This window comes from Taudactylus pleione, unplaced genomic scaffold (genome assembly GCF_031769625.1).
Source record: "Taudactylus pleione unplaced genomic scaffold, aTauple2 ptg002523l, whole genome shotgun sequence".
NCBI classification, from domain to species: Eukaryota; Metazoa; Chordata; class Amphibia; order Anura; family Myobatrachidae; genus Taudactylus; species Taudactylus pleione.
The window spans coordinates 182,494-197,421 of NW_028286906.1; positions in this window are offsets into that span (position 1 = coordinate 182,494).

The window sequence follows — 14,928 nt, forward strand, 5'->3', positions numbered from 1 at the left end:
GTAGACAGGGGAAGAGGGTAAGTATTTAAATTAAATTTTTTTTATTTTTGCATTTTTTTAAATTTTAAAACTTGAGTGTCTCCTGTGTTGCAGACACCTCGATAGAGCAGGGGAAGAGGACAGGGGAGGACAAGAAAAGATCCCCCACATGCTGGACCTTGTTTATAGTCTGTTGCATATAATCTATAGCATATAATCTATCACATGGAAACGTAAAAAAAATATATATATATTTTATTCGGAGGTTGATGCATTCCAATAACATTGCAAGAGCCATTGTGTTCTACAGTTCTGTTGATATTATGCAATAAATTGTCACAGTTAACATTATGCAGGAGACACTTGCGTTACCACCTATGGTTTAGCATTAATTCATTAAACGGTGCTTAAATATTGTAAAGAAAATGTGGAAAACGGCTGAGACAGGTGAGACAGCGACCCCTTAAATCTATTCTCTTCCAGCTCTGCATTTCATATAACAACCTAATTACCTAATCCCAGGGACTTCCCTGCCACAATCAGCTTCCTCTGGTGGGACCTTCCCCCTTACAATATTAGCAATACAGACCTTGGACCTTGCTAACAGCTTCACAACCAAATCTGACATCATCGGTCACAATATGGCCTCATTCTAAGCCCCGCCCACTTACTTTCAACCATTTATACAATCATGGCTAGTGGTGGTTCGGTAGTGAGGAAGCTGGCTACCAATTGGGCTCTGGACATCGCAGAGAGGGTGGGTCATGTATAGTTTATCTATTAATAGGGAACCTAAGTATTTATCACTGTTTTATTATATATATATATTGTATTATGTTGGGAACCTGATTTCTTCTCTTCTGTTATGGGTGGGTAGTTGCAAGTGGATCATTATTGCCCTCTTTATTTCTTCTACTCTTCTCCTGGGTGTTTTTGTGTCTGTTAGTATAGAAAGGCTATAACTTCTACATCACTTTTTGTGGCAGCTGCTCTTTATTACATCGTTAGTTATTGCTATAGAGGATTTGTGAATTTTCGATATACTGTGTGAGATCTAGGAAGTTGGTGCTAGTTTGGTTTTATTTTTCAGTGAAGTTTAGATTGAGCTGTGGATTATATATGTGTGATAAATGTTGAGGTTAGATTTTGTTCCATCATATATACATGATCTAAGTTCCTTTTTTGCTGTATGTAGTATAGGTTGTCTCCCCATGTATAGGCTATCATAGCTTGGGGCAATATACGCTCCCATGGTTTTTTCCTTTAATCTGACGCTTGTATGTGTTCTTTTAGAGTTCAAAGAAGTTGTGTGTTTAAAGTGGGGTGGAATATGGCACTTCCAGTCAGCACTTCAAAGGGGCTGGAGAGATACAATGGGGATGAGGCTGAAGAGACATGGGGGGGGGAGAAGTGGCTGGAGATTATCCACAACTGGCAGGATTAGAAGGAAAAGTCTCTGGGAGAGTAATATTCATTAAGGAACCAATTCTAAAGAAACCATATTACTCATACAAATGGTTCAAAATTAGAAAATACAAATTAACTATATAAATTTTTTGATCAGGGAAGTTTCAAATTTTTCCCTGCACTAAAACTTCTGTAGTTACTATGTATTATATACCGCTGGTACATGATGCTGGCATTGGTTATATTCCTACACAAACAGGCGTATTCCGGACCATGTGATCTCCTACGTGAATAGTGAATACAGACTGAAGTCACCATCCGCCCAGGGAGGAACAATTTCTTCAGAGGTTCCCCGTTACAGACAAACCACATATAGGTAAGGAAGACTGCTTAGCGACTGATCTGTACCAGCCGAGGAACCGGAGATTAATCGCATATTATCAATCTCCCCAAAGCTACTGGGGGCCTGAAGCGACCCCGACCGGTCTTTTCAAATTTCCTTACCCCCAGTTCTAAATTCCTACTCTGAGTACTGGTGAGGATACATTTTATGTGGCAGTATTTGGGCGGTAGTGGTTTCTATCAGTGGTATATCTATAATGGGCGATGGGTGTGGCGGCCTACACTCTAGTCTACACCCATTTAGTACACTTACATCTCCTGAGCCGGTACGGCACAGATTACTGGAAAAATGGCGTGGCCATGCGGGCTCCATGCTCCTGGAGACCCGCACATGTGCAGTAGACTCTGGCACAGTGCCAGACTGCACCACATGGGCAGGAGGGGTCCCACACAAATGCTGCACGTGGGCCCCCTCCTCTCCTATTCAATTCAGAGGGGCGCACAAATCCGTCCAGACTGCGATTCTGCTACAATATGCAAATGTCACACCCTCTAGGATTTGTACAGAAGTGCCCATCAGCTGCGTCTCTGATCTGCCGCGTGCATACAAAGGACACACCATCGGTGGCACATCGGTCACACCAGCAATCATCTGAGCAATGCTGCGGTTGCTCGGAATGTCCATTGGAAGTCAATGTAACTGCACACACCGACGCGGCCGCAAGCTCAGATACGCCCCCAAAATGGTCTTAACATGCCTGCGTTTCTCTCACCCCCCTTATTATTAACAAATACTCATTGACTGTCAATCAATTGGCATCAAAACCCTCACTGCGACCTCCATCGGTTATCCATCGGGACGCATAGTGACAACTCCACAACATTGTTATTGTATCCACCTCTGAATCAGGCTCTTAATCCACCCCTGGTAACTATGATGTTGTGTGGTCTATTGTTCATCTATATGACCTTTGCATGATGATAGCTTATTATTACTATTATTATTACTGTTGTCAACCCTGACCGTCCGTCACTCAACTAAAACTTCTTATGAGGACCAGTGAGTGCTGGAAGGTTTAGATTTACACAGTGACATTTATTCTGCTAGTTTAGTAAGTTGTGTCTATTATTGGATAACTGCGCCTTTTCGTGAACCCAGCAATATCTTTTCTAACGTCTTCTAGTGCGGTTTTTGTGCTTTTCTGTTATTCTTTTCTTTTTAATAATATCATTAAACATTTTGAGCAATTTCCTGTGTCAGTGAAGCAGATTCCATAAAGACTTTCTCATATGTTACATACAGCGTTGTGAATCATTCAGAGGGTTGTAGGCAGGGCCGTAACTAGGGTGGTGCGACCAGTGCCATGGCACAGGGCACCAAAAGGGCACAGCAGGGCAGGGGGCGCTGTTTGGGCCTGTCACTTTTCCTGTCTAATACAATTCCCACTTGTAGCTTCCTCTTCTTTTATCGCCAGCATCTCCAGGCCTCCCCTATCGTTTCCCTTTCCCTTCCCCATGAGGCCATGACCCTTTTACAGGTGCACTATATTATGTCCCTATTTATCCCCAGCATCTCCTGGCCTCCACTATCTCTTCCCTGGCCCTTCCCCATGAGGCCATGGCCCTCTCTCAGGTGCACTATATCATGTCCCTATTTATCCCCAGCATCTCCTGGCCTCTCCTATCTCTTCCCTGGCCCTTCCACATGAGGCCATGGCCCTCTCTCAGGTGCACTACATTATGTCCCTATTTATCCCCAGCATCTCCTGGCCTCCCCTATCTCTTCCCTGGCCCTTCCCCATGAGGCCATGGCCCTCTCTCAGGTGCACTACATTATGTCCCTATTTATCCCCAGCATCTCCTGGCCTCTCCTATCTCTTCCCTGGCCCTACCCCATGAGGCCATGGCCCTCTCTCAGGTGCACTATATTATGTCCCTATTTATCCCCAGCATCTCCTGGCCTCCACTATCTCTTCCCTGGCCCTTCCCCATGAGGCCATGGCCCTATCTCAGGTGCACTATATTATGTCCCTATTTATCCCCAGCATCTCCTGGCCTCCCCTATCTCTTCCCTGGCCCTTCCCCATGAGGCCATGGCCCTCTCTCAGGTGCACTATATTATGTCCCTATTTATCCCAAGCATCTCCTGGCCTCTCCTATCTCTTCCCTGGCCCTTCCCCATGAGGACATGGCCCTCTCTCAGGTGCACTATATCATGTCCCTATTTATCCCCAGCATCTCCTGGCCTCCCCTATCTCTTCCCTGGCCCTTCCCCATGAGGCCATGGCCCTCTCTCAGGTGCTCTATATTATGTCCCTATTTATCCCCAGCATCTCCTGGCCTCTCCTATCTCTTCCCTGGCCCTACCCCATGAGGCCATGGCCCTCTCTCAGGTGCACTATATTATGTCTCTATTTATCCCCAGCATCTCCTGGCCTCCCGTATCTCTTCCCTGGCCCTTCCCCATGAGGCCATGGCCCTCTCTCAGGTGCTCTATATTATGTCCCTATTTATCACCAGCATCTCCTGGCCTCCACTATCTCTTCCCTGGCCCTTCCCCATGAGGCCATGGCCCTCTCTCAGGTGCACTATATTATGTCCCTATTTATCCCCAGCATCTCCTGGCCTCCCCTATCTCTTCCCTGGCCCTTCCCCATGAGGCCATGGCCCTCTCTCAGGTGCACTATATTATGTCCCTATTTATCCCCAGCATCTCCTGGCCTCTCCTATCTCTTCCCTGGCCCTTCCCCATGAGGCCATGGCCCTCTCTCAGGTGCACTATATCATGTCCCTATTTATCCCCAGCATCTCCTGGCCTCCCCTATCTCTTCCCTGGCCCTTCCCCATGAGGCCATGGCCCTCTCTCAGGTGCTCTATATTATGTCCCTATTTATCCCCAGCATCTCCTGGCCTCCACTATCTCTTCCCTGGCCCTTCCCCATGAGGCCATGGCCCCTCTCTCAGGTGCACTATATTTTGTCCCTATTTTTCCCCAGCATCTCCTGGCCTCCCCTATCTCTTCCCTGGCCCTTCCCCATGAGGCCATGGCCCTCTCTCAGGTGCACTATATTTTGTCCCTATTTATCCCCAGCATCTCCTGGCCTCCCCTATCTCTTCCCTGGCCCTTCCTCATGAGGCCATGGCCCTCTCTCAGGTGCACTATATTATGTCCCTATTTATCCCCAGCATCTCCTAGCCTCCCCTATCTCTTCCCTGGCCCTTCCCCAGGATTCGGATGCGCGTTTTATGTCCCTAAATAGGGAAAGGGGGGGGCACCAAAAAGTCTAGTTACGGCTCTGGTTGTAGGCCTCCTGTTATAATGTCATTTATCTATGTTTATGCCATACTATCCTACTCTCCCAAAAAGTGTGGGAGGCTCACGATTTTTTGGGTACCCCTGGAATTGTGGCTAGATATTCTGCATTCCGCTCACTTCCTAGTGAAGTGGACAGGATGGGAAGATAATATTAGGAATCACCCCCACCATGGAACAGCAATTTGCTACATTTTGCCATGATGTGGAAAGTCTGGTCCTGCCCCCTAAAGTGGTCAGCTGCATCTCCTTTCTGGGCTTCTCCCAGTGATGTTTTGTGTTTTGAATCTGTATTTTTTTGAAAAAAAAGCATAAAAACAGCTAAATTCACAGAATTTGTGGGTTTTCTGCTCCTATGCTATTATTAACCTCAATAACCTTAATTTCCACTCATTTCCAGTCTATTCTGAACACCTCACACCTCAGAATAGTGTTTTTATGTCCAAAAGATTGCACCGAGGTAGCGACATGAGTGGGCGGCACAAACACGTGGCCCATCTAGGAGTGGCACTGTAGTGGCAGACATAACTGGCAGTTTGAAAAACTAGGCCCCAAACAGTACATAATGCAAAGAAAAAAAAGAGGTGCAAGATGGAATTGTCCTTGGGCCCTCCCACCCACCCTTATGTTGTATAAACAGGATATGCACACTTTAACAAACCAATAATTTCAGCGCCAGGGTCTGCCACACGACTGTGGCTGAAATGATTGGTTCGTTTGGGCCCCCACAAAACAAGCTTGCAATTAATCTGTCCCTGCACAAACTGGCTCTACGGAGGCAAGATGTCGTCCTCATCCTCCTCATCCACTGATTCCTCACCCTCTTCAGTGTTGTGTACATCCTCATCCTCACAGAGAATTAATTTGCCCCCGCTGGAATCCACCACCACAGGTCCCTCTGTAGGTTCTGGAGGCTGGTCTCCCTGGAAGAGTTGATAATTCATTTTAATAAACATGATCTTCTCCACATTTTGTGGAAGCAACCTCCTATGCCTTTCACTGACAAGGTTCCCGGCTGCACTAAACACTCTTTTGGAGTACACACTGGAGGGGGGGCAACTTAGGTAAAATAGAGCCAGTTTGTACAGGGGCCTCCAAATTGCCTCTTTTTCCTGCCAGTACAGGTACGGACTGTCTGGTATGCCTACTTGGATGCTGTCACCGATGTAATCCTCCACCATTCTGTCAATGGTGACAGTATCATATGCAGTGACAGTAGACATGTCAGAAATTGTTGCCAGGTCCTTCAGTCCAGCCAAATGTCAAAACTTGGTCCTGCCTGCCCTGCATCACCGCCAGCGGGTTGCTTAGGATACCCAAGTTGTTTCCTGGCAGCCCCAGTTGCAGGAAAAAATGAAGAAGGAGCTGTTGACGTGTCACGTTCCACTTCAGCTGACAGTGTTTGCACCAGCAGGTCTTTGCACCTCTGCAGGCTTGTGTCGGCCGGAAAGAGAAACACCACATAGGCTTTAAACCTAGGATCGAGCACGGTGGCCAAAATGTAGTGGTCTGATTTCAACAGATTGCCCACCCTGGAATCCTGGCAAAGCGAATGAAGGGCTTCATCTACAAGTCCCACATGCCGAGTGGAAACGCTCCATCTTAGCTCCTCCTTCACTTTCTCCAGCTACTTCTGCAAAAGCCTGATGAGGGGAATGACCTGACTCAAGCTGGCAGTGTCTGAACTGACTTCACGTGTGGCAAGTTCGAAGGGCTGGAGAACCTTGCACAACAAGGAAATCTTTCTTCACAGTGCTTGAGTCAGGTGTATACCCCCTCCTTTGCCTATGTCATAGGTGGATGTATAGGCTTGAATGGCCTTTTGCTGCTCCTCCATCCTCTAAAGCATATAGAGGGTTGAGTTCCACCGCGTCACAACCTCTTGCTTTAGGTGATGGAGGGGCAGGTTCAAGAGTGTTCGCTGGCGCTCCAGTCTTCGGCACGCAGTCGCTGAATGGCGAAAGTGGGCAGAAATTTTTTGGGGCCACCCAAAGTGTCTCCTGCATGCCGCTATAGCTTTTCAGAAAATTCTGCACCACCAAATTTATTGTGTGAGCAAAACATGGGACGTGCAGGAATTTGCCCAGATGTAATGCCCGCACAATATTGGTGGTGTTGTCAGATATCACAAATCCCCAGGACAGTCTAAGTTGGGTAAGCCACTGGGCAATGATTTCCCTCAGTTTCTCTAAGAGGTTGTCGGTGGTGTGCCTCTTACTGAAACCGGTGATACACAGTGTAGCCTGCCTTGGAACGAGCTGGCGTTTCTGAGATGCTGTTACTGGTGGCGCTGCTGTTGTTGCTGCGTAAGGTGATACATCTACCCAGTGGGCTGTCACAGTCATATAGTCCTTAGTCTGCCCTGTTCCACTTGTCCACATGTCTGTGGTTAAGTGGACCATAGAGGTGGAATGTTTGGTCTTCTGCCCAGGCATGACCGTGATGGGCTTTTTCATCCCACGGACAACAACTGTCTCCCCTGGAGCCTAATTTAAACAAACCACATCACCATCAGAATCCTCCTGGTCAACTTCCTCCTCAGCGCCAGCTACACCAGTATCCTCATCCTGTTGTACTTCAACAGTGACATCTTCAATTTGCATATCAGCAAGTGGACTGTGGGTGCTCCTTTCAGCACTTGCAGAGGGCGTGCAAATTGTGGAAAGAGCCACCTCTTCCCGTCCAGTGCTGGGAAGGTCAGGCATCGCAACCGCCACCACACTTGGACTCTCTTTGGGGATTTGTGATATCTTCTTAGAATGCACAGTTCTTCGCTGTGTTTTTGCCAGTTTAACTCATTTGATTTTTTTAGTGGGAAGAGGGCTTCCATCGTCATATGAAGCTGAACCACTAGTCATGAACATAGGGGAAGACCTTAGCCGTTCCTTGTCACTCCGTGTCGTAAATGGCATATTGGCAAGTTTACGTTTCTCCTCAGATGATTTAAATGTTTTTTTAAGGTCATTTTCCTGAACTTTGTCATTTGGGATTTTATACGCCCTCTACAATGACATTGGGCATTGGCCTTGGCAGACAACGTTGATGGCATTTTATAGTCTATGTCATGACTAGTGGCAGCAGCTTCAGCACTAGGAGGAAGTGGTTCTTGATCTGTCCCTATTTTATTTTTAGCTGAGAAAGTTTGGTCCTCCATTTATGTTATATTGATATATACGTGCGGCTAAGGCGCACACAAACACAGAAAAGAAGAATTTATTTTTTTGGGAGCGCACTTTGGGGGTTACACCACCCTTTACCAGACTTATGACAGGCGCACGCTTGGCGCTGTTCCTCTGTTGATGTACGTGCGGCTACAGCGCACAAAATTCACAAACACAGAAAAGAAGAATTTTTTATTTTTTTGGGAAGAGCACTTTGGGGGTTACACACACCCTTTAACAGACTTATGACACAGACGCATGCTTGGCGCTGCTCCTTTGTTGATGCACGTGCAACCAGAGTGCACACAAGTCTCAAACACAGAAAATATTTTTTTATTTTGTTTGGAGTGCACTTTGGGGGTTACAGCACCCTTTAACGGTCAAGCCAGCCAGCACTTGATTTATGACACAGGCGCACGCTTGGCACTACTTTGTTGATGCACATGCGGCTACTGCACACACAATTCACAAACACACACAAAAAAAAAATTTCATTTTTCTTTGGAGTGCACATTGGGGGAGCACCCCTGATGCACACATCACCCCTTGGACAACACATACTTTAGGACTACAGCCTTTATGGGACACTGCACAAGTTTCAGAATTCCAAACCCGCTCATCCCTAATATAAATCTTCAAAACTTACTTTCTCACCTTTGCGGTGATGCCCTAGCGCTAACCTTCTTAGTTATGAATTTATATTTATGTTTTTAGCTCATATATATTTATTTACAAAATATATGTTGTGCTATATCTATTACTTAATTATGTCTAACAAAAAAATTGTGCTGTATTGTAATGATAATAAAAATAGCTTCACGTAATGTCTAGAAAAGAAACAGTATCATTTATTTAAATGTTGCAAATAAGGAAATTGAAAAAAAAAATCATAGGGCCGTATAATATGTATCAACTATTTCATGCTTGTTAAAAATTATTTAAATGCTTAAGCCGGCTACATTGTGGTGATCACATGTATTTAAAAAACAGAGTGGACATACAGAGGGTGGGGGTGAGTGAAAGGTATAAATCATATTTTGTAAATAAATATATATGAACTAAAAACATAAATATAAATTCATGGTGAAGAAGGTTAGCGCTCGGGCATCACCGCAAAGGTGAGAAAGCAATTTTTGAAGCATGGTTAATGGCCAAACATTTTTGTTTCTTTGCCGTAGAGTCTCAAATTCTTTGTGAGCGTCTATCAGATTGGTGGTTTCCATTGGTCGCGTTTCTGGTTGTTTGGGTAACGTGTCCTGATTCTTTGAGTCTGTTAGAGGTCAGATGTGGGAGTGGGATGCATAAAATATTATGGGCCTGATTCTGAGTTGGAAGTAGAGCAAATTAGAACAAGTAACTTTTCCCACCTGGGCAAAACCATGCTGCACTGCAGGGGGGGGTGGGGGGCAGATGTACAGTGTGCAGGGAGAGTTAGACTTGGGAGGGGTATGTCCTAGCTCAAATCTAAATTGCAGTGCAATAATAAAGCTGTCCAGCATTTGTGCACTACATGCAACAGCAGCCAGTATTTACCCAGCATGCAAAAATAATAAATGTACTTGACCCTCTTGCATTGCAGAATGGTTTCCCCAGGTGCAAAGTTACTGGCTCTTTTTTGCTGTACTCCCAGTTCAGCATCAGGCCCCACAGTATGTGCTGTACAAACACGGTGGTCTTTCCAGTTAGCAAAATTAGTTATAAGGTATTATTAAGCTGCATTTGTATGAACTGCATTTTCCTCTTGAAGTACAGTGATGTCAGTGACATAAATCACATTGCTGTCAGACAATATATATAGTGGTTTTCCTGTCCCACGCAAAGATCACATGATGTAGTTGTGCTGTGTGTTTGGAGCTAAGAGAAATAGGTCTTTGAAAACATGTATAAGTGTTGCAGCATGTGAACTAGTTCATAGGAAAATAATGTGTCTCTTTATTAGAACAAAACTGCATAATTTAGCTAAATCCCGACAACCGGCAGGTTTAAGCATTAAGCGGAGAGGATTAGGTTTAGGCTATAAGGAGGGAGGGTCAGATTTAGGTATTAATGGGGAGGGTTAGGGTTAGGATGCAGGAAGGGAGGGCGATTCTGAGCATCTGGATGCCACTGTAGGTGCCTTCATCCCAACTGCCGCGCTCTCATCCCCAACCTGCTAAAACATCACTGAAAGATATACATGCAGACAATGAGCAATTGTGTTACAGAAACAGATCTAAATATATCTACTAGTATTTTCCGCAGTGCCGTACATAGAATGACATAGTAACAGTGTAACTTCAAGTATCAGAAGTATAATGTTTTGTCAACTTTTCAAATCTAGAATCAAAATACAACAATAAAATGACAGACTATTAAAGATGGGGAAAGACTAGGGCAAGGGGTGGTAATTTGCAGGGAGGGGCTAAACCAGGACATATGGTAAGGGTAAGCGGAAATTATCAGGGTCATTGAATGGACTTGTAGACAAAAGACAAGAGACAGAATGCATGACGCACCGCATTATGAATGTGACGCATCCCACCACTCAGCACAAGCATAGCGGTGTTTATTAAAGCCTGAAGGAAATCACAAGGGACAGCTGTCCCAGCAGAAGCTGTCCTTTGTGATAGAAGGACTTTGGGTTTAGGACCCAGAAATCCTCCTGTGCATGCGTTGAGTGCCGCACGATGGGTTGCTGGGAGGGTCAGATTGGATCCCTCTCAGGGGGAAGTGCAAATAGAAGCCCATAGGCTTCTATTGGGCAATGCCATCTAAAATAACTGCAAATGGTAATAGTAAATGTTCTAGCTAGCGGCTGGATGTAGGACATAAATAACCAAGGAGCCCCTGCTCATACAACTTTTACATCAATGTTGATGGAGGAATTAAATTGTTGCTCTGTCTGAGCCCGACAGCCGCCGGCGTCGGCATTTCTGCTCGCAGCCTCAGGAGGGTGCAAGCAAAAATGTGCGAGAAACCCGTGGTTAGGGCGCCAACCAGGACTTTAGATGGATTTAGCCATTTTACATGACTAAACCCGGTCTCATAGGGCGATAATTAATGAGCGCCCAGAACAATTGAATTGCAAAACTGGGCGCTCATTAATTAATCACTGCTCATGCAACAATGAAATCGCCCCCTCTGTCCTCCCCACACTGAGGTGCTCCAACAAAGATGTAAAGTAATAATGTGCCCCCACCATTGTCTAATATAGTAAAATGATTTAAATGTTTTCATTAGGGTGCAGGGACTTTTTGCACTGCCCCCCCCCATCACCAGTGGACATTAGGGGACCAGTGAGTACTGTGGAGGCTCCAGGATTTGAACTAGAGAAAACGGCAGTTGGTGGCTGCGCTGCGGTGAGGTATCGGCCGCTGGGAGCGGAGCTGTGCGTTGTGTGTGTGTTTTTTATCTGATTCGCGGCGGTTCTTCCCCGTGACTGACAGCCGAGAGCAGTTTAAAGGAAGAGATTAGAGAGCATCGCACCAGTGCCTCCAGCTCATAGAGACAAGTCAGCCATCGTGAGGGAGGTCAGTGAGCCCTGTTGCTAAGCCACGCATCCTTACACCATAAGGTAAAGGGATCCACAGTCAGTTTATACGGGTCGGGTATGAAATCCCGGCTGTTGGGATGCTGCTGGTCACAATACCGACAGCGGCATCCTGACAGCCAGAAACCTGACACCAGGGGCGTATCTATAATGGGTGCAGGGACCTCTCTAAAGTCCCACGTCGACGGGGGGGGGGTCCGGCGCTGTAAAACGACTGGAAAATGGCCATGGTGGCCATTTTCCCAGTGACCTGTGCATACACTATAGACTCTGGGCACACTCTAGTGCTCAGAGTCTATAACTTTGGTGCTGGCCACGCACAGCTCAGTGTGCTGCCGACACCGAGTGGAGAGGAGGGGGCCCGAGTCGGAGACTGCACAGGTGCCCCCTCCTCTCTAGAAACGCCCATGCCTGACACCAATAGGAAAAAAAGGTAAATCTTTCCTAACCCCTGTCCTAACCCTCCCTCCCCAGTGCCTAACCCTAACATCCACCCTAGTGCCTAAGCCTTACCTCCCCATGCCCACAGCCTAAACCTAACACCCCGTTCCCGGTGCCTAAACCACCATCCATTGCCTAACCTTAATGCCTCCCTAACACCCTAATACTTACCTTTGGGATGCCGATGGTTGGGATACTGGTGCCGGGATCCTAACCTGTTGGGATTTCGGTGCCGGCATTCAGTATGCCGACTACATCCCATTTATACATTGCAGCAGATTGTCACAGTATATTATGCTGAAAACACCATTGTTATATGGGAAAACAGCGCTGGTTGCATAAAACTAAGCAGCCAGCCCCTGTATTACCAGCACCATTTAGGAAAGTGACAGTAGCTGACAAGCAGCAGTAAGCGCGCCAGTGCAAGTGCAATCAGATTGCTAGCTCACTTGCAACAGCTCTCCCAGGACACGGCCAGAGCCTCATAGCACAGTCTGGGATAATACAGCTCCAGGATCATAGAAAGCACAAATCATTCAGGACTCAGCACTACAGAAATATGTAGCTTAAACGTGTTCGTCTCAGTCAGATAAAGGGAGGATAGAGACTTTGTGCAGCTCAGTACTTTTGTTGCACTAATCATCTGAAAAGTTATAAAGGGCCAAATGTAATAGGGTGAGAGTTTAAAAAAAAATGTGAGTTTAGCAGTAAATCTCACACGGTCACATTGGTCGAGTTGTATTTTCAAAATGGGAATCATCTAGATGAGAGTCTAAATCGTGAGAGTTCTCTGAAAAAACAGGCAAGTTTGTACGTTATAACGTAAGGGAAGGGGAACACACGGGAATGATGACGCACAGGCAAATAAACAGATTAAATAGTAATACTTAGTATTAACCACTGTTCCTAAGAATAATGAGGGGAAAATTTCAAAAGTATATGTTGGCGGGGGTGGTGCTCACTAGCGTTAGATACAGATTGTCAAAAAGAAAAATAGAAAGAACTCTGTTTGGTGCGCACTCTTTTTTTAGATGAATAATCAAATAATTAAATCTTAACTTTTAATAAATATCTTTAAAATAAGAAGAATAATTCATATATAAACAGACACATCATCGAGTAGAGATCCACAAATACTATAATATACAAAATATGACAAAAATTAATAAATGAATTAGCACATATAACAATAAACAGGAAAGTGTCACTATGATGACATCAATGTTTATTAATCCATCTAATTTGGGGCGAAATATTAAGAACCTTAAGTGTATAATTGTCTGGCATCAAAATTGATAAGACATGCGGTATAAATACTTAAAGTGTCCTTGAAATCATATATTCAAACATATCAAGTGTTGAATCGGAACCCCCATTTTTTAAAACTCCAAGAAGAATCTAATCAATTCAACACAATAGTAACATATATAGAAAATATCCGAGTTTGTCCCTCTAACATATCATTTCGTGAGGGCATAAAGAACATGAAGTATCAGAAAAGTCTGGGTATAGTGCTACTATTCCTCATTCTGCTGCTCCCCACCTATGCAAATTGCTATTTGTGAGGAGTGAGAGATTACCGGATAATAGTTTACCCTTGGAAACAACAGAATAACAGGGACGTTACTCAGGTTTCATTTCTGTTTTTGGGTGTCATACTGATGCATTGGACACTCAATGAGAGAACTACTGACTAGAGATTGTCCTCAGTTAATAGAGATAAAGAAAAGCAACACATTAAGAATAAATGACATATGATTAGAATATATGAAGGTTTGATAAGTGTGTTTATAAACTCCTGCTGTCACGTTTAAAAATTACATTATTCATACATTTAAGCATTAAACCATGTTACATAGTATTTAGCAACTTATGATAAGTCATTTAATAAAAGAAAAATATTTTTTTATATCATGAAAGTACCGCTGTATACAAAGTGTTCAGTATCCATACATGCACAGATATTATACTGATAGGGTCTATATTATCCAAACCCAACACCACACAGGCAAGGTTAAAATACTCAGCCAAAAGATGGAATGAAATCAAAGATTCACTTGCTGTGTTTGGGTTCGACACTTATGCATATATGAAAAATCCCTTGTTGCAGATTTGGGAATGTGTTAACAAAAATACAGATACATATACTGTATATCAAACTCCCCACAGTGCATAAGTCAAATGCCTGATTATAACATAATTAAGGGGTAGATTACAAGCAATGCTTAACATGACTGTCACAATATGCAAATGACGGTACTAAGTTACCAGTAACATGGCTACCATAGCAAACAACAAATATAAAGATGAACGTGATTCCTTAGAAAAATGAATAGACTATATGCTGATCATCAAGGAATAATACCCTGCTACTGTCCAAATGGTATAGCCTCTATGAGAGTGATTACTCGGATATAGTTACCGGGATTGGAACAGACTTGAGACGTACGCGTCCATCATAGTATGGGCGTACATAGTCCAAAAATGTAAATAGATATAGACCACAATCAATAGGATCCCGATCTGGGTACAAACTTGTGGTAAAGATGCTGCGCCGTGCAGCCACAGACATCCATCCGTCCCGTCCTTCCCCGTCCCGTACGTCCTCCACGCGCGTTTCGCCGCTAGAGCTTGATCACGAGGGTGATCACATGTGACAGTGTTCCTGTTAAATACAGGTGTGTATGTTAGGCTGACCAATCAATTCCCTAACTTTAGACTGACTCTCGGTCCAGCCTATCGATGTGCCGGTTCAA